Source organism: Balaenoptera musculus, chromosome 2, assembly GCF_009873245.2.
Source record: "Balaenoptera musculus isolate JJ_BM4_2016_0621 chromosome 2, mBalMus1.pri.v3, whole genome shotgun sequence".
NCBI lineage: Eukaryota > Metazoa > Chordata > Mammalia > Artiodactyla > Balaenopteridae > Balaenoptera > Balaenoptera musculus.
The window spans coordinates 159,137,701-159,162,687 of NC_045786.1; positions in this window are offsets into that span (position 1 = coordinate 159,137,701).

Sequence of the window (24,987 nt, forward strand, 5' to 3'; positions counted from 1 at the left end):
TCCCCCAATTCATCACACCACCACCTGCACCCCCCCGCTGCTTTCCCCCCTTGGTGTCCATATGTTTGTTCTCTACATCTGTGTCTCAATTTCTGCCCTGCAGACCGGTTCAACTGTACCATTTTTCTAGGTTCCACATATATGCATTAATACATGATATTTGTTTTTCTTTCTGACTTACTTCACTCTGTAGGACAGTCTCTAGATCCATCCACATCTCTACAAATGACCCAATTTCTTTCCTTTTTATGGCTGAGTAATATTCCATTGTGTATATATATACCACATTTTCTTTATTCAGCTGTCTGTCAGTGGGCATTTAGGTTGCTTCCATGTCCTGGCTATTGTAAATAGATCTGCAATGAACATTGGGGTGCATGTGTCTTTTTGAATTATGGTTTTCTCAGAGTATATTCCCAGGAGTGGGATTGCTGGGTTATACGGTAATTCTATTTTTAGTTTTTTAAGAACCTCCATACTGTTCTCCATAGTGGCTGTATCAATTTACATTCCCACCAACAGTACAAGGGGGTTCCCTCTTCTCCACACCCTCTCCAGCATTTGTTGTTTGTAGATTTTGTGATGATGGCCATTCTGACTGGTGTGAGGTGATACCTCATTATAGTTTTGATTTGTGTTTCTCTAATAATTAGTGATGTTGAGCAGCTTTTCATGTGCTTCTTGGCCATCTGTATGTCTTCTTTGGAGAATTGTCTATTTAGGTCTTCTGTCCATTTTTTGATTGGGTTGTTTGTTTTTTTAATATTGAGTTGCATGAGCTGTTTATATATTTTGGATATTAATCTTTTGTCTGTTCCTTCTTTTGCAAATATTTTCTCCCATTCGGAGGGTTATCTTTTCATCTTGTTTATGGTTTCCTTTGCTTTGCAAAAGCTTTTAAGTTTCATTAGCTCCCATTTTTTATTTTTGTTTTTATTTCCATTACTCTAGAAGGTGGATCAAAAAAGATCTTGCTGTGATTTATGTCAAAGAGTTTTATTGTGAAAATGACTATACTACACAAAGCAATCTACAGATTCAATGCAATCCCTATCAAATTACCAATAGCATTTTTTACAGAACTAGAACAAAAAAAATCTTAAAATTTGTATGGAGACACAAAAGACCCCAAATAGCCAAAGCAGTCTTGAGGGAAAAAAAACGGAGCTGGAGGAATCAGACTCCCTGACTTCAGACTATACTTCAAAGCTACAGTAATCAAGACAATATGGTACTGGCACAAAAACAGAAATATAGATCAATGGAACAGGATAGAAAGCCCAGAGATAAACCCATGCACATATGGTCAACTAATCTATGACAAAGGAGGCAAGGATATACAATGGAGAAAAGACAGTCTCTTCAATAAGTGTTGCTGGGAAAACTGGAGAGCTACATGTAAAAGAATGAAATTAGAACACTCCCTAACACCATACACAAAAATAAACTCAAAATGGATTAGAGACCTAAACATAAGACTAGACACTATAAAACTCTTAGAGGTAGCATTCTTTTTAAAAACTTGGAATCTAAAAAAATGATACAAATGAACATATTTACTAAACAGAAACAGACTCACAGACTTCAAAAACAAATTTATGGTTACTAAAGAGGAAAGGTGGGGGGGAGGAATAAATTAGTAGTTTGGGATTAACATATACACACTATTGTATATAAAATAGATAATCAACAAGGACCTACTATATAGCACAGGGAACACTGCTCAATTTTTTTTTAATTAGTATTTAATCAACATTTTGACTCCCTTTTTAAAAATATCAGTTCATACCATTTTCTCATTCATCTAGTTGGAGATTGTTTTGGTTATTTGGGATGAGCTGTTTGTATAGTAAAATATTAGTTTTTTGTTTCTGTTATCTTTGTGACATTTTAATTTATTTAGTATTATTTGAATGTTTAATTTATGTTTACAATAAAAACAATTAATGACTATTTTAGACAATTCATAATATATATAGTTATTAGTTAAATAATTAAAATTATTATAAGCCCATATATGAACAATTAATCACTTAACACTAAGAAAATAATATTTAATAATCTTTTTAACATAAGAATTTAGTATATTGTTTAGATTTTCCTTGTAGTTATAATATATACATTTTTCAGAAGTAAAATTATTAAATATATAATGTTTTTAGCTAGCAAAATGAATATATCTTCATTTTCTTTCAAAGAGATAAATGAATGTAACTTCATTTTTACATTTAACAATTACCTTGTTAGACATTTGTATGAGTCCTTTATATATTTTACCTTTTTAAATGATGTTATGATAAACATCCTTGCATGCAAACATATCTGTTGTTTTCCAATTGTATCTTTAGGTGAAATTTTGGGAAATTGAATTGTGAATTTATATGAAGGGATTTGCTACAGAGATCTGGCCTTAAGCAATTGTTGGAGCTGGTTAAGCAGTCTCTATAAGGCTGTTGTCTGCACATCTGATGCTGGAGCTTGAAGTCTGAGGGCAGGTAATCAGGAAGGGAAAGTGGATATAAAGAAGGTGAGGAGAGCAAGCACGAGCTGGAATCTACAACCTCTGGGATATATATATATCCTGGTGAGTCTGTTTCTATCATTGAATCCAAACTGACACACAGAAAAAGATCAGAGAAAACAGAAATGCAAGAAATATGATGAAAATGATAGCTAACCCTTGCATAACATTCACTATATCCAGGCATTTTTCAAAATGTTTAATACATAGTAAAACTTTTAATCCCCATAGTAGCCCTATGAGATAACTACTACTATTCTTTTTATCCAAAAGAAAAATTGAGGCACAGAGATATTAAGTAACTACTAAAGGATACTTAGATAATATGTTTGTTTCCTAGAAAATTTTGAAGAAAACAAAAGGGTGATACCTTTATTTGTTACTATGTTTTTGTTTGTTTTTATTTGTTCTTGATATTTCCTCTTATCCAAACTTGACCCCAGGTGAATATCTGCTGCTAGGCAATCTCGAAGTAGGGTCAGCAGGAGGAGGTTGGAAAGGTTTATAGTCATTTTGAATTTTCCACTTCTAATGTGACTTTCAGCAACTCAATTTTCTTGAGCTTCGTTTTCCTTATTGTTAAAATATTGAGTGACTTATTGTACTGGCTCCACTTTGTGTTCGTTGTGTAGTGCTGTTGTTTTTTGAGTTTAATTTTAAATTCTGGAAGTTGTTTTCAAGATGAAGAAAGCTGCCTGTTAAGGTAGTAAAATTTGAAAGAATTAGGATAGGAGGGGAGAAGGAACTTTTTTTTGGCATGCATAAAAGCACTTAGTAAGCTTTAGTAGATATATTTGAACCTGCTTTATCTAAAAAAAAGACAATCTACAGAAAGAGAGTTAAAATAATCAAAAACAATTCATTGTTATTTAATACAGAATGATAAATTAATTTTTCCTGAATGCAGAGAAGCAGCCAGACTAGAAAGAACAATAAGAGTGCAAGTGGTTTAGGTGATGCCTAAAGATTCTAATTTAATAGATAGAGGTGGTGGTCAGGCAATCTACATTTCCAAAGTGCCCAAATATATCCAATGTGCAGCTGATTTGGGAATCCTCACTGTAAGCATAAAGGAGGCTCTCTGAAGTTTTTAATCAGTGATAAAAAGGTTCAGATTCGTATTTCAGAATGACCTCTTTTTTGCCATATTAGATAATGGATCAGAATGAAAAACAGAAGAAAGCCTAAACAACTTCATAAATTAAAGATTTATAATATTTCCTGAGGAAATGAGATAGAGCAGGTTGATTCATATTTACAAAAATTTAAATTAATGTGAAATGTAAATATATTAGAGTGGATTCTCAAAATTGGGCAAACTAGGCCTTTACATTAACCTCACTTTACAAATGAAGAAGCCAGGCTTTCTGCCACTAAGACTTGCTTCCCCATAGAAGACTACGGCTTCTTCATTAGTAAGAATGTTGTAGCCAGAAAAGCCAAGTTTTTATATTACTATCATGACATTTAGCTTGTATTCCAAGGAAAGACACTTAAACTTCCCAAGTACTCAGTTTCTAATTTTATAGAAAAGAGATAATAAAATAATACATTTTAAATTACATATAAGGATAATAGCAATAAAATGGGGAATGACTTCAGCAGGTTTTTGATGCATGTTAAAAATTGTTACTCTAATCAATACGAAATCAGATGGTCACAAAAAGTCACAAAAAGCAACAAAAACAATTTTTTAAGACTTTATTTTTATCTCAGTTTTAAGCTTGTAGCAAAATAGGGAGAAAAGTACAGAAATATCCCAGATACCCCCTGTGTCCATATATGCATAACCTCCTGCATTATCAACGTCCATCCTTCACCAAAGGGTGCATTATTTAAAATTGATGAACCTACACTGACACATCATAATCACCCAAAGTCCATGGTTTCCCTTAGTGTCCACTCTGTGTTGTACATTGTATGGGTTTGGACAACTGTATAATGATGTGCAAACATTCTTATAGTATCATACAGAGTATTTTCACTGCCCTAAAAAGTCTTCTGCATTCCGCTATTCATGCCACTCCTCCTTCAGCTCATGACAACCCAAGGCAACCATTGATTTTTTTTACTCTTTCTCCACAGTTTTGCCTTTTCTGGAATTTTATATAGTTGGAACTATACAGTGTGTAGCCTTTTCAGATTGGCTTCTTTTACTTAATAATATGCATTTGAGTTTCCTTTATGTATTTTCATGGTTTGATAGTTCATTTCTTTTTAGTGCTGAATAATATTTAATTGTATAGAAACTAAACATCAACCAGTGTTCATTCTTATAATCCTTTTACTTCATTGTAGGAAATTCTTGCCTAAGATAAAGCAAAATCATGTAGATTAAGGAAACTCCAACCGTTTTCTTTGGGTAACATCTTAGAGCTGCTGCTGGTTGATCCAGATTAAATTGTGGTATAATTCAAAAGGAAAAAATAAATTGAGATAGGGACAAGAGTAAAGAAGAGGAAGGAAATGGGAAAGAGGAAAAGATAAAGGAATAAAATGAGAGTGAGTTGGGGCAAAGGGTGACAAGGAAGTGAATCTGAAAATAATCTTGAAGGAAAGAACCAGAAACAAGCTAATCTTGTCTCCACTGTGTCCATGACCCACAATGGCTGTTACCAACACAGTTCACATAGATATCATTCCACTGTGTTGTAGAATGAAAAGAAGTGTTGGGGACATTTACATTTAGATCACAAATGCATATTTTTCAGATAATAGCAGATAAACATTCAACTGAAAGTAATAAAAACTCAAAATCACATGGCATGATTTGTAAATATGCAAATTGTAAACAATTTGGCTTAGTAATATAAACAGTGGAATATCCTTACTTCAGTGTTCATCTTGGCTCTTGAAAATGATTACCTTTATCCAAACCATGTATTACTGGAAAGCAGGACAGATCTAGAAATCCTCCCAACTTCTCATGACTAATCAAAAAGACTGCTCTGCTCTCACATATTTTGTTATCAGAACCACCTCCATTCTTCCTCAATGACTCCTATAAAACTCAGCGATGACTTTCTTTTTTTTACCTGTCTCTGTAAAACCCTGAATCATAATTCTTTTCTTTAAGATAGTCCTCATTAATAAAGCTCCTCCCTATTGCAATAACCTGCATATAATTATTTCCTCAATTTGGGTTAAATTTTGTCTTCTATACTTTCATCTATCTCTTATACTAATATTTTTTGGAACTCCTTACCATGTCATTAATGTGCACCATTTACCACCATTTACCACTTCATAGATTATTGTTTCTTCAGGGGGGCAGTTTGTTCTATTTATTTGGGTTTAACATTTATATTTTTGTAGTATGCACTTTCACATGTCTTTTACCCCAATAGAATCTGAACTCCCTATTTCAGGAACCAATACTACCTGTATCTCTGAAAGCTATCATAGTGCCAAAAACATAGGTGTTTTATAAAGGTTTTATTAGAAATAAATCCATGCATGCATACATGCTTCAATGCAATAAAACAACCCCTGTAGTTGACATGAAACATTTGGCAATAAGACATGCACTGCCTATAGGATTTTTCAAGTCTCCTTTGGGAGTGTTGGCTAACTGCAGAAGAATTTGTTATCCCTGCAAAATCTCTTATTGATGAATTTTAATTAAAAGCATTTTGATGTGCTCTGTAGTTCCTTTAGATAATATGTGCATTCCCAACTCCTAACTAAATTGGTAAGAAATCACAGAAAACAGTCTGAAATCATATTCCCATCCTCATGTACTGGTTATATATTGTTACATAATGAATTAATACAAAACATAGTGGGGGCTTCCCTGGTGGTGCAGTGGTTAACAATCCGCCTGTCAATGCAGAGGACACGGGTTCAAACCCTGGTCCGGGTAGATCCCACATGCCACGGAGCAACTAAGCCTATGTGTCACAACTACTGAGCCTGCACTCTGGAGCCCGCGAGCCACAACTACTGAGCCCATGCACCATAACTACTGAAGCCCATGCGCCTAGATCCCATGCTCCGCAGCAAAAGAAGCCATCACAATGACAAGCCTGCACACCACAACAAAGAGTAACCCCCACAACTATAGAAAGCCCACACACAGCAAAGAAGACCCAATGCGGCCGAAAATAAATAAATAAAAATAAATAAATAAATTTATTAAAAAAACATAATGGCTTAAAATAATAATATTTATTCTGTTCAGGCATCTATGAGTCCGTTGGGCACTTCTTGTTATCAGGTATGAACTCAACCATGTATCTGCGGTTAGCTATGGGTTATCTCAGCATCTCTGCTAACTGGCCAGTTTTGGCTTCTGCTGGGGCTCATTCACATGTCTGATGATTGACTTGCTGTCATCCTAGCATGACGGGTGACTAGGCCACCTATCTTACATCCTTGAATAGGCTGCTTTTGTTTTTTATTCTAGTATGGCAGGAATACAAGAGGGAAACAAGAAGCGCATAGGTTTCCTGAGACCTAGGCTTGGAAGTGGCACAAAGCTGCATGTTATTGGCCAGATTAAGTCACAAGTCCAGCCCAAAGTCAAGGGTGGGAAAAGAGAAGCATCTTTTGATGGAAACAGCTACCAACTCACATTAAACAGGGTATTCATACAGGGAGGAGTGAAGCATTGGAAGTGTTTCTGCAATCAGTCTGTAACACACCATTTGTATAAATTTTGCTCTCCCCTTGGGATAAGTAAATAAAATATCAATCCTAGAGAAGCAGTTTAATCCAAATGATGTTTAAGACCACAAGGGTGACACAGAAATGAAAAAGAAAATGAACACTAACATTTTTGATTGCCTACTTTGTATGAGGTACAGGGTGTGCTCAGCACATTTATTAGGTCATAAGATACTCACTATAAAGCCCCCCCCCCAAAAGATATTATCCCCATTATTTCTCAGATGAAGAAACTGAAGTAAGAGAGTTTAAATTTCTCAATGTCACATTACAAGTAAGTGGCTGAACGATGATTCCAATCCCGTTCCAAAATTCATGTTCTTTAGTTAACCCATAACTGCCATTGAAGTGCTGCTTTTCTATCTTTTTGGTTGTCTATTTAATTCCTCAACAGTACAATAAGCCTTAGAAGACAGAGACCTTGCATCCTTTCAATCAACCACTACTTCTAGCAGAATGATGCTATTGGTTTACAAGTTTGAATATGTTCAAATGTCTTATTGTTAAAAGACAAAAATCTCAATTAGTTGGACTTTGTCTACATAGAAAATAGAAGTCTGTGTCAATAGTACTAAAAAAAATATTGAAATCTTCTGGGAATCAGCAAGGACACAATAATAATATTTTTTTCTCATGATTATAGTTCCAAAGCCCATTAACTCCCCTACAAGTTCCATGAAATAAAAGCAAAGACAGTAACCAGGAGGGGTGGGGGACTGCAGGCTTTCCAATTAATCCCATACTGAATACTTCTGTAATAAGAAAGTGAATAAAAAATATGTTTCCATCAAGTAATCCTATCCACAAAAGACAGATCTTTTCAATGCGGTCCCCAGGAGGATGAAGTAGCTGTAGGGAATCTCTGCTATTCCTGCTTTTTCCCCCTTTTGTTCAAGAGGCAGAAACAAATCTTCCCAAAATGAGCCCTTTAAATATGAAACGATCACCAGAGGCTAATTGAAACAACAGACAACTGAAACAAATTATGCATTCTTCCCTTAGATAAGAAACTTAAATGATAAATCCTTCAAGACTAGAAAGTGTGAAATAAATTGAAATGCAATTAAGTGTCAGAATTAATGACATTTCCAAGTTATTTCTTATAGAATCTCTTGAAATGCTTTGAGGTTTTGGGAACTTTGTATTTATCTCAATCAAGCTTATCTCAAGTTTTGTTTAAAAAAAAAAAGAAACAAGTTTTGTTTAAAAGAAAAAGGTGGACCTAAAGATCCACTCCTTAGTCTCTACCTGAAAATGCAAGCTTTAAAAATTTTTTTTGCTTTGTTTTTTTTCCACCCTCTCCACTCTTCCTCAACTAGCATTTGATTAAACAGCAGGAAGCCTGGACAGCATGACTTGTTTCAAATCATCAAGTCAGCTGTGTCTTCCTTGGTTATTACTTTGTAAAGTTTATTGAAACAGATAATTATATTGAGTTTAGTCTTATGCTGGAAATTGTACAAAGATGATAATCTTGTGAGGACAATCGCCTCCAAAAGCTGAGGGACTGCTGCTGTTGATGAATTCAATCTGAATGACTATCAGCATGATTTGTTTGGCTGACAAATTTTTTATTAGATAAGCCTGTGAGTGGTTAAAATGACCTAGTTCATCCAAGGACGGGAATCTGTGATAGGACCTAGTGAGGTAAATTATAAATTTATTCTCAGTGTCCTATTCAGCAGGTTAATCGTTACCTAACATAAATGGATACTGAATAAATAAACTAATTTCCCTACCATTTAAGAAAGCATCAGAGCTAATGAATGGTGTAAAGTGCCAAAGTCTTCTTAGACAAATCAAGCTATGTTTCTTTTATGAAATTTTGGTTTGGACAGGACATACACTGAGACAAATGAAACTTAACTATGTAGATGCCAAAAGCTCTGTGGAACAAAATAAATAATTATAAAAGGAAGACATGTCATCCAATGTCAGAGTCTAAAAATCACTGCCATTACTATAACGACCAAAAAACTATGTAAAAGAATTCATTAAAAAATGAGAGTACTCATATTCCCAAATTTCAGTGAAATTAAATGAACTTCTTTCTTTGAGGAGGACTTAAATATATTGTGTGTTTTGGGTTTTACTTATCACAAATTAAAGTGCCTCTGATCCCAAGGCTACTTAATAGGAATCTAATTATCTAAAAATACTAGAAGAAATAAAGAAAGGCCATATAAAAAGGAAAGAGTTTAATTTAGGGCTGGAAGCAAAGAATGTAGACTTCAAGATCTATACTCAAGGGAATTCCTGTATTTCCATGCAAACATTAGGCAAGAGTTCTTTTGAGATAAAAGCTATGACTTTCTATGAACTAGTGTCATGTCACACTATGTGTAAATCCACCAAATTAATGTCATGATAAAGCTGTATAACCTCAAAGGAATTACATAAATAAACACTATCATTCAGAAATGTACTTCCCTTATGCATTAGTCAAGATCAAATCCTGTGGTTGGAAAAATCAGTTATTTTCCATGTTATAAAAACTTGGATTACATTTTTTTCCTAAATCATACTATTAGGAAATGTCTGAGTGGGTCTGTCTGGATTGTTGATCATATATTAAACCATCCTGACTTCCTTGTATGCATTGTCTAGACAATATTATAAATTCCCCAAGAGCAGGTACAGTATATCATTGCAAGTTGAAATTCTAGGCCCTCCTGCAAATGTTTAAAGAAAAGAGCCTTTCTTAATTACAAAGTAAGCAAATGTCCCATTGGCATATCTCATTTCATGCTTTCCCCCTCCCGAGGCCTCCTTCGCCTTTACCACCATCATATACTCTCATGTAGGGGATGCCTAAGCAAGTTTTATCTGTGGCCCATGTCTGCCTTATACTTTAATAAGCCATTCTTACTATTACAGAAAATCAGAAAGAAAAGAACAACTGAGAATTGAAACCTTTACATTATGACTTCAGCTAATATTTATTAAAACTTTATGATGACTGCATGTAAAGTCTAGTGATAATCAAATAAGATGTGTAATTTTCTTAAAATCCTTTTTCCAGTTTTTCAATTTTCTTTTTTCTTTTCTTTCTTTTTTTTTTTTAAATATTTGAGTCCATCTGGGTGAAAGGTACAGGGGAACTCCGTATTCAATTTCTGTGAGTTTTAAATTATTTCAAAATTAAAAACTAGAAACATTAAAAATAAAACAACCTTGCTGTGTGGCAGACATTGTGTTTGATAGTTATATAATATTATATCATTTAATTAAATTAAGGAAAAATAAATGTAATTATTTTCTATTCAGACGAATTGTGTGTGTGTGTGTGTGTGTGGTAGGGTCACACTTGAATTTCTAAGTATACTAGGCCACAAATTAAATGAAGAAATCTACAGATCTAAATCCATTCTAACAACAACCAGAGTTATACTCCAACATAATATCATCAATCAATCCAAAATTAGGGGATGTATTTCCATTCAAATCTATCTTATCCTGCTCAATATAGCACAGTTCTGTTCTAATCTATCATCAACTCCTCTTGATTTCAACTATTAAGACTTTTCAGACCCATCCATTTCCCCACCTTCTCTGTAGCTAACCCTTAGTCTGCTACCATCAACTTTGCCTGGAAATTGCCTCTGAACTGACCTCCACATGTTTTGTCTTTCTTCCCTCATAATCGCTGTCTCCTTCAGGACATTGTAAATTCCTTGAGGATTAAGGATTGAGATTATGTATTTGTTTTAGGTTGGGTTTCCCCAGAAACAGGCCCTGAGACAAGAATTTGAGTTTGAGGTGGTACATGGAAACACCAGCACGGGAACGGAAAAGCGAGATAGGGGAAGGGTGAAAGCTGATAAAGGGTCCATACAACAATCTTTCTGTGGAGGGAGCAGTGTAGAGTATGTCCCAGAGCTACCTATGGGAGAGAAAAGTAGAGTGTTTATTTTTTAAAGTTCATCCAGCATTTTCTCAGGGCTGCTCCTAAAAAGTGGGGGAGGGAGGGAATAACTCCCCATACTCCCGGCCTGCTGTTCAGTGGGCTGGGTGGTAGAAAGCCCTCAAGCAGCATCAAGCAGAGTTGTACAAGTTCTTGCAATAGGCTGCTGTGTGCAAAAGTTTTGCTGGTGAGAACTGAGGGGAGAAAGGCACGTCCACAGTAGTGTTTGCTCTCCTTTTATTTTTGCCCACTATCGTCTATTTAATATTATGCCTAACACAATGCATAGCATAGTAGGCAGGAAAAGAATACTTAACTAACTCAAATTGTAATCTTTATATAAAAGTAGCTTAGAATACAGTAGAAAAAATAATCCCCTTGGCTTGCCACAATAAAACAGACTTATTACATTGGCTCTCATCATTAATAGATACATTTCATGGCTCTGAAATAGCTAACGTTCATAAATTTCCCCCTTATTAAGAAGATAAACATTTTCCAAGATGGATGAGTTCAAGGTTTGTTTTTAAGCATGGAGTTTGTAAATAATATAAATAATATTTTACTTAATATATCTCTTTCAACCTTAAGCATTATTGCTTTTAATCATACCTATTTTTGCCTACAGTTTTATATTGAAATGTGATTTTTGACAAAGAGCTGTGATGATAGGTTATCAGTTTCTCACAGGTAAGAATTGTATCTTGTTTCTTATAGCTGCTATGTTGTGTACAGACTAGGTGTCCAAATAATGTGCTTCAGATTAAGTTGTTAGATGTGGCTAACTCCATATTTTTTGCTTGAATTGGATTCAATTAAATAGAAAGTATTTATATCAGTCAAAGACACAAAGAAAAAACATAGTGGAAAACACTCATATTTCTCTTTCCAGTCTTATTACTCTGTGATTGACTTCAGCAAAGTGCCAACTACTTTTTTTTTCCCCCAAATACCTAAATACCTTTGCTTTTGAAATATATGTATCTAACTGAGCTTCTTATTTCTTCACAAAACCTCCTTCTATTCCTGACAGAATAAAAGAAGGGCTTCTGGGAGAATAGGAAAGTAATGTATAATTTGAAAAGAAAGTTCTGAATCATCCTGTCATCTGGGCACGTAACTGAGCCAATCCAACCAGAGAAATCTGCACTTTTGCCTCTGTTCTGGGATGGGCTCAAGTTGTATCCCATTAGGGTCTGTGGGGCAGGAAGAAGGATACGTGCTGTGTGGCATTTGGTTCTGTCTCTGACATGGTCTTCACTCTTTAATGGTTTCATGGCTGTCCGTTTCCTGATCCCTAAATGTCACCTTCTTCTCTGTAAAAGGCACATTAATAACCATCTCAAGGTGTTGCTCTGAGGGAAAGTGGGAAAATGCATGAACATTCACAAAGCATCAGAATTGTGTCTAGTACATAAGAGATAACTGATACACATCAACATTTCCCTTCTCTTCACTTCCTGAGGTTGTGACAGTGTATTTCCAAATAACCTTGCATCTATCCTAAATCGTATTCTTATTTGCTTGCTCCTGCAATTTCACCTCAAATCCTCCAATAGTGGTCCTTTAAGACCATCACTCATCCACCTATATCTCACCTCAGCTTTTTTAGAAAATGCCTTAGAAGTTGCTGCCTGTCTGATCTCACAGGAGCCTGCCAGAGAAGGCTTCATTCTTTCTCCTTCACTTTTCTCTTGGGGAAGGCATCATGAATCCACTCGTTGCTTGGGAGTGAACTCAACTTGAATCATTGTATTTTTGAGTCCAGGGTTTCTTTAGCTGGATAAAGAGCGTTGGCAGCTGCTAGCAAAACTCCCTTTTGGTTTCGTTGACTCTGTTTACCAATGTGACCCATAGTTCAGCTAAGGGCCATGCTTTGTTTTGTTTTTAAATACCCAGTTCCATATCATACATTCTATAGAAAAATGCTCTTCTGGACATTTATGGCAAAGATTTCTTTCTTTTTCTTTTTTTTAAAATTTATTCATTTATTTTTGGCTGCCTTGGCTCTTCGTTGCTTCCCGCGGGCTTTCTCTAGTTGCAAAGAGCGGGGGCTACTCTTCATTGCGGTGTGCGGGCTTTTCATTGCGGTGGCTTCTCTTCTTGTGGAGCACGGGCTCTAGGCCTGTGGGCTTCAGTAGCTGCAGCGTGTGGGCTCAGTAGTTGAGGCGTGCAGGCTCTAGAGCGCAGGCTCTGTAGTTGTGGCACATGGGCTTAGTTGCTCCACGGCACGTGGGATCTTCCCAGACCAGGGCTCAAACCCATTTCCCCTGGGTTGGCAGGCGGATTCTTAACCACTGCGCCACCAGGGAAGTCCCATATGACAAAGATTTCTGACTATCAATAAACTCTTGATCTCTCTTTTATCTTTTACCGAATTAGCTGTCTCTTCTCTCTTTGTGTCAGTGTAAAATCGGAAGTCAACCCTCTTTCTGTGAATTCTCACTGCAATAACTCCCTACTCAGTTGCCTTTGGGTCTTACAGACTTTACTTAAGATTTGGCGTATTTGAGGGATTACACATTACCATCTGACTGGCTCCTCTCTCCCCTTAAATACTTTACATTTCTTAACTGGCCAGGTTATCCACATTTCTGCTTCTCAGGAAACACAATTCTCAGATCTTCTTATGCAGATAAGCTTAGCTTTGCGCCATCCATGGCCTGGGGTACCATTTACATATGTAAGATTCATTAAGGAGTTCTAAAAACCATGGATCACTTTCTCCAACTTGAGAAGTAAATGCAGGTTTTTATGGATTAAAGCTTATATGATGTTACAGGTCCTTTTTAAGAAAAAGAATTTAAGAAATATTACTTTTGCAAAATTTTTAAAACACAGGAACATATGCACACCCTGTTATATCTCTATTCCAAGGGCCATGTAAGTGAGAGTCTCTAAAGCTTAAAATTTTTTAATTTCATGATAAGCCATCTTTGTCCAAGACCCACCCACTTTTTAGGTGAATAGAATAACTGGTAAAGGATCTGAAATTTCCAACTCATCCTATTCTTCTTCCAATAGTCTTCAGGAATAAGGAGAGGTTAGCCGTGTATTTATTTCGCTTTGGATTTTAATTGTTAAACAAATTTGAAAAAAAAAAAACAACTATGGTCAATATTGTTTCTAAATTGTTATTATCTTGTTGAATATTTCCTTAGACCTGCATTCAATGACTTCAGCATCCTCAATTATGATAAAACGATTCGAAATTGGTCCTATGTCTTGGGCCAGCTCCTTGGAAATTCCCTGAAGTACCCTTTGAACTCTAAATCAAAGTACATATTTGAAATGACACAGCCTATAAACTGGTGCTCACTATAAGAATTTTGTAAATGCTTTCTTGTAGGAGCAGAAACATTTGAGAATCTGATCTTGACATTTCAGCAGACCTGGCCTTGCTCTTGCAATTTCAAGCTACTTTCCTATGAGCTCCAAAGTTTGTGGCTAAAATAAAGTCTCCTGATGGACATGGATGGCACTGCTGTCCCTGATCTGTTGATGAGTTGTCTTAAAAATTTAGCTGAGATATTTCAGTGGCCTTATCCTTTTACAGAAGAATTAATAGTCAATCATTCAGCCAGATTAAATGCCTCTGATTTCACATTCACCATTACTCTGCCAACCTCCTGGTCTACCTAGACCCCTAAAATCAAAACAGATATTCCTTCCTTTTATTACCTGCCCTAGGGCACATTAGGGAGCCTACTGTAAAGTAATTAACACTGCACTGGGAATCAGACACCTCCTGGTTCTACTACTTTCTCCTAGGAGAATTTAGGCTGGTGCCTCCATTTTTTAATTAGGTCAAATGTAAATAATATTAACTCTATAACCCTAAACTAATTACTATGGGAATCAAATTAGATAATTTATAAAGGCAATTTTAAATATCAGTGATCTAATATAGCATGGAGTTTTTTTTATTTTATTCTTATTATTTTTAAATAGTTAATGCCAGAGATTATTAAAAATTGAAGAAAAAAAAAGGATATATTTTAAAAAGTAAGTATCTCATCCTATCTGTTCCATGTTCTCCAGCCACATTATTCTCCTATCCTATATGTATTGGTTGGGGTTCTCCAAAAAACAGAATCAATAAGACGTGTGGGTAAGTAGATAATAGATAGATAGATAGACAGATACAGAGATAGAGAGAAAGATACAGAAAGATAATGAAAAAGAGATTTATTTTAAAGAATTGTATCACATGATTATAGGGACTGGCAAGTCTGAAATCTGCCAGGCAGACCAAAGCACTGGAAATTCCTGCAAGTGTTAGTGTTATAGTCTCAAGTTGGAGGTGATCAAGAGGCAGGATTTCTCGCTTTTTGGAGAACCTCAATTTTTTCCTCATAATTATTTCAACTGATTGAATGATGCCCACCCACATTATGAAGAGTAATCTGCTTTACTCAGTTTACTGAGTTAAATATTAATCATGTATAAAAAAGTATCTTCATAGCAACACCTAAACTGGTGTTTGACCAAAAAACTGGGTATCATAGATTAGTCAAGTTAACATAAAATTGTCACACCATAGAACACTTTTTTAAACAAACTTTAAATTTTAGAATACTTTTAGATTTATAAAATATTGTAAAGAGAGTATAGAGAGTTCCTATATATTTTATATTCAGATTTCCCTATTATTGACATCTTGAATTTGTAGGGTACATTTGTCACAATTAACAAACCAATATTGACACATTATTGTTCAATAAAGCCCATACTTTGTTCAGATTTCTTTAGTTTTATCTATGTCCGTTTTCTGTTCCAAGATTCCATCCAAGATGCCACATTGCATTTTAATCATCACGTCTCCTTCGGCTGCTCTTTGCTGTGACAGTTTCAGTCTTCCCTTGTTTTTGATAATATTGACAGTTTGAGAAGAACTGGTTAGGTATAAGTTTAGGGGAAAAAAACCCACAACAATAAAGTGTCATTCTCATCATATTATATCAAGGGTACATATTTATTACGTGACTTATCACTGTTGATATTATGTATTACCTGACTGAAGTAATACATAATTGCTTTTGATTTTTTTTATTGTCCTTGGAGAGCTACTCTATAAATATAAATGTTAATGTGTATGTATACATATGTGTGTTTTAAAATATATACATTCAAACACATTATGTGTATATACAGGTTTATATTTGTATATTATTTTACTTACTCTGTAATGGAGCCCATGCTATGGAACCATATACAGAGAAGGAAATTGTCATTCTCAAATGATGCATAATATTCCATTATATAGATGGACTAATTTTTTTAACTTTCCTCTATTGAAAGATATTTACCTTGTTTTTGTTTTTTAACTCTTACAAACAGTGCTACATTGAATATCTTTGTATTGAGCTCATGGTGGAGAAAATCCATAAGGTAAATTCTGAGAAATGGAATCCTACAACAAATGTGTGCATTTTTTATTTGATAGGTATGGCGAAATTGAACTCTTTAAAGGTTGTAACAATTTATATTCACTGTGTCTGTTTTTTCATACATTTGCACACAAGTATATTATCAAATCTTTTTATATTTTCCAACCTGATAAGTAAAAATATATTTAATCATAGTTTAAATTTGTTCTTCTTACTAGTAAAGGCAAGTATCTTTTTATGCGTTTGAAAGACATCTGCGTTTCTTACTAAGAAATGTCCTGGTCTTTTGCCCATTTTTCAGTTGAATTGTTGATAATTTTCTCATTAATTGAATATAGAAAATCAGCACATTATAACATAATCTGCAAACATTCTCCAATGTGTTGATGTCTTACTTTTTAAGGTCTGTTTTTAAAGGTTATGCAGATTTTTTTTTGTATTTGAGTTCTTAAAATAATTTTAAAATATTATCTGTGTTTTGCATTAAACTTTAAATAATCTTTGAATGTTTTCTCTTAGACTTTTATGAATTATTTTTTATAGTTAAAACTTTAATCAGACCAGAATTTATTTTGGAGTTAAGGAATGGGGTAGGGGTTCATTTTCTACCAGAGATGGCTGTATAATTGCTGTCCCTTTGTTGACTACTCCATCATTTCCCTACTGATGTGTAATGTCAATTTTATCATATCATTTTTAATTCTTCATTATGTTCCATAGTGTTTCTACCATGCAGGTGTTTTTTTTGTTTTTTTGTTTTTTGTTTGATTGGCTATCATCACTTAAGCAGTTGCCTCATTTGTGAAAGCCTAGTTGGCTGTTTGTGATTTGTTGTTTCAATTTCTTAAGTTTCAATTTCTTAACCTTGAGGCATATACAGACTGAGGTTTTGGTTTGTTTACATAGGTACTAAGGCATTAGAACCACTTCAGTATGATGGCCTCCTTGTTTAATTAACACTAGTAAGAGGCTGTGCTGGGATTTGAACCCAGAAAGTTGAACTCCAGGGCTCACATTCTTAACTATGAAATGTTATGTATTAAATCTAGCTCCAGGGAAATAATATTAGCTGGGGACATATGAGGATCATATTTTTCTGTTCGGGTTGATATTGACTCTGTGCTTTTTGTCGTTGCTGCACTTGAAAGTGATGATAACAATGTCAATGAATGCAGCTTTATTATACAGATACTTAATGAGAAAACAGAAAGAAAGTTGTGCTAGATTATCCAGCAAATTATCTCTATATGGTTTCTATCAGAGATGGTTACTAATAGAGGGAAGTATATATTACATATATATATATACACACACATATATATTACGTATATTAAATATATATTACATATATATGTAAAAAGACAGTAAAATCTTTCAAGTCTGATACAGCAATCAGAAATCTCTCCTATCATTTTTCTTGTGTTAAGTTATTTAACGCATATGTTTTTCAACTTGTGGAAAGAAATTACATAGATAGAATTTTTGAGCTTTTCCTTGTGAGTATACTAGATGCAAAGAACTTTTCTTTCTTGGGTACTATAAATAGAAGGGTGAAATGATCACACACATATGCCCCAAATTGTCACTGGTTTCACCAAAAATGCAGTGAATTTACTCTCTTTTCATCACAGAAATATGACTATTTTAACAGTACTTTCATGCTTAAAAATACACAAAATAATTTTTAAACGACAAAATAAACGTTTTTTACATAAAACTGGAACTTTTCTTTGTTTCTCCGTTGATTAAATATCCTCCCAGAAACAAGTGGTTGCCTGTAAGGGTAAGAGCTTATCTGCAGTAGACAGAAGGATACACAGAATAGATTATGTGATTCTTTACAAAATGTCCCATACTGACTGCATCACAGCTGGAAAACTTTCATTTTGGCTTTATATAAATATTCTAAATGGCCAGCACTTGATTCTTCTTCTTCTTTTTTTTTTTAAGGAGCCCAATTATTCTTGGATAACATCTGTGCAAACTGTGAAGTAAGTAAATCAATCTTTGGAGCTTTTGGTAAAAGTTCAAGATCTTACAGTCAGCATGGTATATACACGGTTCTGTTCTTTGCTGTAACATCCTTGTGCTCTGGTCCATTTTAAGCAATCTTGAAAATGTGGCAAACTGGCTTTATGTCTTTTTTCTTTCAGCATCTATGTAAAATGAGCCCCTTATTTAGCAGATATCTTCTTGTATTCTGTGTTTTAGCTCAAAAAAAATAAAGGGCTTATCTATCATTAGAACTTTGGGGTATTGAGAGTAGATGAAAGGCCAACTGGCTCCAATTTTACCGCCTGTATCATTAAAATATATGCCAACTGTAGAGATTTTTTCCAGCAATTGCCTACTACTGGTTCACATACTGATCTGATATCTTAGAGACCTTCATGGCCGGGACTGCCAAGGCCTTCCACAGATGTATGCAACTTACACCAAGGATTACATCACCCGCCACTGAAGCACATCCACCTCCCTGATGAGACACAGACACCTGTACTTTTAATGGGGCACAGCAAGAATATGGGATAGGTATGGTTTTCAGTTTGAGAGTGCAGGAAATTAACTCAAGTTTAGAATAAATTTAGGCAATAAAAAGAAATTGATAGATTCTGGGAGAAATAGTTATATATATATATTTGGGTGTTGTTTTCTAGATCTTAAAAGGAACCATTCTTTTAAAAAAACTAATGTCTAATCAAATTAAGAATGAGGAAAGCATTCTAACTTTCACATAAGAATGGATTCAGAGAGTAAAGAGAGAATGAGAGAGGGAGGAAGGAGGCCTGGAATTTTATCTCATAAATTTGTTTATTCAAAAACACTTGTTGATTACTTCCCTCAAGCAGCATAATAAAATTTTCCTGGCACCACAGGGAGGCAATGGTAAGAACTACCCAGATAATCCATCCCAAATGTGAAAACCAGTTCACTTAGGAAACACAAGAACTATACTTTTCTCATTTCAAATAACTCTTCTCTGGAGCTATTTTCCACCTTGTTTATAAGTGAATCGCCTTAGCTCTTAAGCTAGTTGATGATAAGTGTGCACTTTCAAAAAAATGTAATGCTTTTGCAGGGGTATAGAAGAGTTTATTATTATTATTATTACTATTTAAAAAAAGAAAAAAACATTAATTTGTGATCTGTAAGTACACACTATTGCTTGCCTCGAAACTGGCAAGCACAATTCTCTGTTCTTTTAGAATGAGAAGTAGATTTACATTTTATCTTTGAGGAAGTTTTTTAACGTCCTCGAACCTCACCTTTCTCATTTTCAATGTAAAGAAAAAGGAAAACCTCTGTGTAAAGTTGTTGTAAGAATTAAAATCATACTTGCAAGGCAGGAAGTGCAATTTAACATCCATCCATGGTCTCTCACAAAACGAGATATTCTCATCATCAGGAGACCTCATTGTAGTTTTGATTTGCATTTCTCTAATGATTAGCTATGTTGACCATCCTTTCATGTGTTTATTTGTAATCTATATATCTTCCTTGGAGAAATATCGATTTAGGTCTTCTGCCCATTTTTGGAAAGGGTTTTTTGTTTTTGGATATCGAGCTGCATGAGTTGCTTGTAAATTTTGGAAATTAATCCTTTGTCAGTTGCTTTGTTGGCAAATAATTCCTCCCATTCTGAGGGTTGTCCTTTTGTCTAATTTATGGTTTCCTTTACTGTGCAAAAGCTTTTAAGTTTCACTAGGTCCCATTTGTTTATTTATTTATTTTTCTTCCATTTCCCTAAGAGGTGGATCAAAAAGGATCTTGCTGTGATTTATGTCATAGAGTGTTCGGCCTATGTTTTCCTCTAAGAGTTTTATAGTGTCTGGCCTTACATTTATGTCTTTAATCCATTTTGAGTTTATTTTTGTGTATGGCGTTAGGGAGTGTTCTAATTTCATTCTTTTACATGTAGCTGTCCAGTTTTCCCAGCACCACTTATTGAAGAGGCTGTCTTTCCTCCATTGTACACTCTTGCCTCCTTTATCAAAACTAAGGTGACCATATGTGCGTGGGTTTATCTCTGGACTTTCTATCCTTTTCTATTGATCTATATTTCTGTTTTTCTGCCAGTACCATACTGTCTTGATTACTGTAGCTTTGCAGGATGGTGTGAAGTCTGGGAGCCTGATTCCTCCAGCTCCATTTTTCTTTCTCAAGATTGCTTTGGCTATTCGGAGTCTTTTGTGTTTCCATACAAATTGTGAAATTTTCTATTCTAGTTCTGTGAAAAATGCCAGTGGTAGTTTGATAGGGATTGCATTGAATCTGTAGATTGCTTTGGGTAGTATAGTCATTTTCACAATGTTGATTCTTGCAATCCAAGAACATGGTACATCTCTCCATCTGTTTGTATCGTCTTTACTTTCTTTCATCAGTATCTTATAGTTTTCTGCATACAGGTCTTTTGTCTCCCTAGGTAAGTTTATTCCTAGGTATTTTACTCTTTTTGTTGCAATGGTAAATGGGAGTGTTTCCTTAATTTCGCTTTCAGAGTTTTCATCATTAGTGTATAGGAATGCAAGAGATTTCTGTGCATTAATTTTGTATCCTGCTACTTTACCAAATTCATTGATTAGCTCTAATAGCTTTCTGGTAGCATCTTTAGGATTCTCTATGTATAATATCATGTCATCTGCAAACAGTGACAGCTTTACTTCGTCTTTTCTGATTGGGATTCCTTTTATTTCTTTTTCTTCTCTGATTGCTGTGGCCAAAACTTCCAAAACTATGTTGAATAATAGTGGTGAGAGTGGACAACCTTGCCTTTTTCCTGATATTAGAGGAAATGGTTTCAGTTTTTCACCCTTGAGAACAATGTTGGCTGTGGGTTTGTCATATATGGCCTTTATTATGTTGAGGTAAGTTCCCTCTATGCCTACTTTCTGGAGGGTTTTTATCATAAATGGATGTTGAATTTTGTTGAAAGCTTTTTCTGCATCTATTGAGATGATCATATGGTTTTTCTCCTTCAATTTGTTAATATGGTTTATCACATTGATTGATTTGTGTATATTGAAGAATCCTTACATTCCTGGGATAAACCTCACCTGATCACAGTGTATGATCCTTTTAATGTACTGTTGGATTCTGTTTGCTAGTATTTTGTTGAGGATTTTTGCATCTATGTTCATCAGTGATATTGGCCTGTAGTTTTCCTTTTTTTGTAACATATTTGTCAAGTTTTGGTATCTGGGTGATGGTGGCCTCGTTGAATGAGTTTGGGAGTGTTCCTCCTTCTGCTATATTTGAAGAGTTTGAGAAGGATAGGTGTTAGCTATTCTCTAAATGTTTGATAGAATTTGCCTGCGAAGCCATCTGGTCCTGGTCTTTTGTTTCTTGGAAGATTTTTAATCACAGTTTCAATTTCAGTGCTTGTGATTGGTCTGTATATATTTTCTATTTCTTCCTGGTTCAGTCTCGGAAGGTTGTGCTTTTTTAAGAATTTGTCCATTTCTTCCAGGTTGTCCATTTGATTGGCATATAGTTGCTTGTAGTAATCTCTCATGATCCTTTGTATTTTTGCAGTGTTAGTTTTTACTTCTCCTTTTTCATTTCTAATTCTATTGATTTGAGTCTTCTCCCTTTTTTTCTTGATGAGTCTGGCTAATGGTTTATCAATTTTGTTTATCTTCTCAAAGAACCAGCTTTTAGTTTTATTGAAATTTGTTATCATTTCCTTCATTTCTTTTTCAATTATTTCTGATCTGATCTTTATGATTTCTTTCCTTCTGCTAACTTTGGTGTGTTTTTATTCTTCTTTCTCTAATTGCTTTAGGTGTAATGTTAGGTTGTTTATTTGAGATGATTCTTGTTCCTTGAGGTTGGATTGTATTGCTATAAAGTTCTCTCTTAGAAATGCTTTTCCTGCAACACATACATTTTGGGTTGTCATGTATTCATTGTCATTTTTTTCTGTGTATTTTTTTATTTCCTCTTTGATTTCTTCAGTGATCTCTTGTTATTTAGTAGTGTATTGTTTGAGATTTGCTACTCCAGCTTTCCTTTGATTTCCATTTGCATAGAATATCTTTTTCCATCCCTTCACTTTCAGTCTGTATGTGTCCCTAGGTCTGAAGTGGGTCTGTTGTAGACAGCATATATACAGCTCTTGTTTTTGTATCCATTCAGCCAGTCTATGTCTTTTGGTTGGAGTGTTTAATCCATTTACATTTAAGGTAATTATTGATATGTATGTTCCTATTACCATTTTCTTAATTGTTTTGGGTTTGTTATTGTTGGTCTTTTCCTTCTCTTGTTTTGGTTTTTTCTGCCTAGAGAAGTTCCTTTAGCATTTGTTGTAAAGCTGGTTTGGTGGTGCTTTAGCTTTTGCTTTTCTGTAAAGGCTTTAATTTCTTCATCGAATCTGAATGAGATCCTTCCTCGGTAGAATAATCTTGGTTGTAGATTTTTCCCCTTCATCACTTTAAATATGTCCTACCACTCCCTTCTGGTTTGCAGAGTTTCTGCTGAAACATCAGCTGTTAACCATGTGGGGATTCCCTTGTATGTTATTTCTTGCTTTTACCTTGCTGCTTTTAATATTTTTTCTTTGTATTTAATTTTTGATAGTTTGATTAATATGTGTCTTAGTGTGTTTCTCCTTGTATTTATCCTGTACTGTACTCTCTTTGCTTCCTAGACTTGTTTGGCTCTTTCCTTTCCCATATTAGGGAAGTTTTCAACTGTAATCTCTTCAAATATTTTCTCAGTCCTTTTCTTTTTCTCTTCTTCTTCTGGGACCCCTATAATTCGAATGTTTTTGCATTTAATGTTGCCCCAGAGGTCTCTGAGACTGTCCTCAATTCTTTTCATTTTTTTCTTTATTCTGCTCTGCAATAATTATTTCCACTATTTTATCTTCCAAGTCACTTATCCGTTCTTCTGCCTCAGTTATTCTGCTGTTGATTCCTTCTAGAGAATTTTTAATTCATTTATTGTGTTGTTCATCATTGTTTGTTTGCTCTTTAGTTCTTCTAGGTCCTTGTTAAACGTTTTTTTGTATTTTCTTCATTCTGTTTCCAAGATTTTGGATCATCTTTACTATCATTACTCAGAATTCTTTTTCAGGTAGACTGCTTATTTCCTCTTCATCTGTTTGCTCTGGTGGGTTTTTACCTTGTTCCTTACTCTGCTGTGTGCTTCTCTGTCTTCTCATTTTGCTTAACTTACTGTGTTTGGGGTCTCCTTTTCTCAGGCTGCAGGTTTGTAGTTCCCATTGTTTCTTGTGTCTGCCCCCGGTGGCTAAGTTGGTTCAGTGGATTTTGTAGACTTCCTGGTGGAGGAGACTGGTGCCTGTGTTCTGGTGAATGAGGCTGCATCTTGTCTTTCTGGTGGGCAGGACCGTGTCCAGTGGTGTGTTTTGGGGTGTCTGTGACCTTATTATGATTTTAGGCAGCCTCTCTGCTAATGGGTGAGGTTGTGTTCCTGTCTTGCTAGTTGTTTGGAATAGGGTGTCCAGCACTGTATCTTGCTGGTTGTTGAGTGGAGCTGGGTCTTAGCATTGAGATGGAGATCTCTGGAAGTGCTTTTGCCTTTTGATAACGTGGAGGCAGGAGGTCTCTGCTGGACCAATATCCTGAACTTGGCTCTCTCACCTCAGAGGCACAGGCTTGACATCCGGCTGGAGCACCATGACCCTCTCAGCCACACAGCTCAGAAGAAAAAGGAGAAAAAAAGACAGTAAGAATAAAATAAAAGTTATTAAAATAAAAAATTAAAAAGTAATAATAAAAAGATAGAAAGAAGAGAGCAACCAATCCTAAAAAAACAAATCCACCAATGATAACCAGTGCTAAAAACTATACTTTAAAAAAAAGGAAAAAAATGACAGACAGAACCCTAGGACAAATGGTAAAAACAAAGCTATACAGACAAAATCACACAAAGAAGCATACACATACACACGCACAAAAAGAGAAAAAGGAAAAAAAATATATATCTATATATTAAAAAAAGGAGGAAGAGAGCAACCAAATCAATAAACAAATCTACCAATGATAATAATCTCTAAATACTAAACTAAGATAAACATAAAACCAGAAACAAATTAGATGCAGAAAGCAAACCCCAAGTCTACAGTTGCTCCCAGAGTCCACCGCCTCCATTTTGGGATGATTTGTTGTCTATTCAGGTATTCTACAGATGAAGGTACATCAAGTTGATTGTGGAGATTTATTCCGCTGCTCCTGAGGCTGCTGGGAGAGATGTCCCTTCCTCTTCTTTGTTTGCACAGCTCCTGGGCTTCAGCTTTGGATTTGGCCCCGCCTCTGCATGTAGGTCACCTGAGGGCGTCTGTTCTTCGCTCACACAGGACGGGGTTAAAGAAGCAGCTGCTTCGGGGGCTCTGGCTCACTCAGGCTGGAGGGAAGGAGGGGTACGGAGGAGGCGGGGCGAGCCTGCGGCCGCAGAGGCCAGCGTGACGTTGCACCAGCCTGAGGCGCGTGGTGTGTTCTTCTGGGGAAGTTGTCCCTGGATCACGGGACCCTGGCCGTGGCGGGCTG